The sequence below is a fragment of the Mandrillus leucophaeus genome, unplaced genomic scaffold (genome assembly GCF_000951045.1).
Source record: "Mandrillus leucophaeus isolate KB7577 unplaced genomic scaffold, Mleu.le_1.0 Scaffold121, whole genome shotgun sequence".
In the NCBI taxonomy this organism is placed as follows: domain Eukaryota; kingdom Metazoa; phylum Chordata; class Mammalia; order Primates; family Cercopithecidae; genus Mandrillus; species Mandrillus leucophaeus.
Window position 1 is genome coordinate 4,452,094 of NW_012100432.1, and position 2,356 is coordinate 4,454,449.

A 2,356-nucleotide genomic window follows, 5' to 3' on the forward strand; every position below is an offset into this window, starting at 1 on the left:
GAGTCCTGAGACCAGCTCTGCCACAGGTTGGGTTCTCTGCAAGAAGACTCTGAGATGGAAGATGGGGTGCAAGGTTTTTATCAGGGAATCAATACCTGTGAAAGGAATAGGGAGGAAGTAGATTTGGGCAGAGGGGGAAGCTGAGATGTGATGCAGGGGTGCAGGATCAGCAAAGCCTTGGGCAGCCCCGCAGGTTGCTGGGAGCATGTCTTGAGTCTCCCGTGGGCTGAATGGCCAGGCTTCTGTGCCCCCACGCAGATGAGGATGTGAACAGCCCAGGAGGGCGTGTCCGTGGCTGTCTCTGTAGTTTAGGCAAATCCTGAAGGAGGGGCAATCAGTTGCAACAGCGGGGCAATCAGTCCCTCCTGGAAGGGGGTCGTGCATGGGGAGCTCCACATTCACCATAAGCTCCCCAAGAAACAGGCTACCCTCACATCCTTATCTGGGGCTCTGCTTTTGGGAGAACCCAAATAAAGACACTGGGTGAGGTATTGCCAGGATCAGCATCCCAGGGCACAGAGAGGATAGAGAAGGGCAGAGAACAGATGTGGGGATTGAAGGCAGCACATCCATTCAACAAGTACAGCTGACATCCAGTGCTGGAGGCCCAGAGGTGCCCAGTGTGTGCAAGGCTGCCCTCCTGCCTCCTCTCTGAGTGGACACCCTCCCCCTCTTCCAGCACTCAGAGGACCCCGCCCAGGAAAGCCTTCCTGCTTTTACTAGGGAAGAACAGAACCTACTTGATCTCCCTGACAAGTGCCACCTGAGCTAAAGGGGAGTAAACTCTACCCTCATTTAGGGACCATCTCATTTATATCTTTTACAACATTAAACAGAAGAAAGCATCACTTAGCGGGTGCCCACCCTGATATTCAGCACCACCCTTTGCATTTGCGATGATTACCTCCTTTAACACAGGTGGAAAATGTGACTCAGAGAGGTTAAGTAACTTACCCAAAGTCACACAGCCAAAACCCAATAGAGCCAGGATTTAGAGACATTCTGATTGACTTCACATTCCATGTAGATGGCACTATGAGGCACTGTCTCAGGAAGTTTACTGCACACAGATTCTCCCATCCTACTCCCCAAGGCAGAGCAGAAGGCTGGGTTCTGGGCTTTTCTGACTTGGGATGCGGTAATTAGACCTCCAGCCCAAACCAGTTTCCAGCGGCTTCTCCCGCATTCCCAGCCTGTCTTCAATCACGCCGCAGCAGCCCCTGCCTTGTTCATCACCGGCTTTCCTTCTCGTGCCTCCTCTAATTTTGCTCCATATCCCTTATGATGAGCCATTGCATAGAGGGTGATTTACAGCTTCCACTCTCATCTGCCTAGGGTTTTTTTTTTTTTTTTTTTAAATAGAAGAATTAAATTGGATCAAGCGCTCCAAGAACCTGTCTCTGACTTCAGCCTCTCTCGTTTACCCAGTGATGCATCACGCTGTGTTCTAATGGCTTCCTAATGGGCAACTTAATCTGTCATTAAACCCACTCACCAAGGGCCCCTTGCCAGACTCCTTGGCCATTGGTCTGCTTGCTGAGCCATGGCGTCTGTGGGGTGACCCCGTCCTCAGATTAGCGGGGGTTCTAAGAGGAAGCGCATCATTTCGTCTGCGGTCCCGGGCTCAAATGCCGACGGAGCCAGAGAGGTAAGAAAAGTGAGCAGGGCTGGTGGCTGGGACTCTGCGACCGTCTAAAGGGCCGCCCCTGCTCGGTCCCCCTCATCGCTGACCTATGGGGATCTGGGCCCAGATCTTCCCAATTCTTGACACAAGTCGGAGATGTAGAAGTGTATGTATAATCTTCCCCTTTTAAAAATGTCAGCATCTATTTAAAAACACTTTTTTTAAACACTGGGCAGGCCAAATAAAACATGGCAGCCGGCAGCTTTGGCCCTCCTCAGAGCGACCCCGAGATACCCCGCTGTGCTGCTCCCGGCCCCGGAGATTTCCTACAGCTCTGCTCAGCAAGGGTAAGAGAATAATAAATCGGTCGCTTCACTATCCAATTAGCAGCCGTTGCTCCCCGCTGGAGGAAGAAAACAAACAGGAAGACCCTGCCCTGTTTTGTTTAGGGTCAAACTCGCCTCTGTACCACCTACTGGAGGGACTCTGGAGTTTGAGTTCTGGGGACAAGCGCGTGCCTCTGCTTCCGAATGAGCTCCTTTGACGTGTGGGTCCTGGGCACCAAACCACAGCCACCACAAGCCGCGGGTGCTTCCCCAGCGGGCCCCGGGAAGGAAAGCTCTGGGCAGGGGCAAAGCTGAGTTTTGCAACCAGTGAGCGGGAGCCCGGGGGCGTGGCCAGGCTGAGGGGGTGCGTTGTCCTGGTAACCCGTAACTTCCAGAACCATCCATC

At 53.0% G+C, this 2,356-nt stretch overlaps 1 long non-coding RNA gene across 1 annotated transcript in view; it reads right to left on the minus strand.

Moving 5' to 3' along the window:
* LOC105532924 overlaps positions 1 to 1,752 on the minus strand; it is a 47,514-nt gene extending 45,762 nt beyond the window's left edge. Inside the window, exons 1-2 of the long non-coding RNA XR_001005060.1 lie at positions 1,496 to 1,752; positions 1,225 to 1,331 (exon numbers count right to left, since the gene is read on the minus strand). This is a non-coding gene — a long non-coding RNA (uncharacterized LOC105532924). The remainder of the gene's footprint in view (positions 1 to 1,224; positions 1,332 to 1,495) is intronic.
* Positions 1,753 to 2,356: the final 604 nt, after the last annotated feature.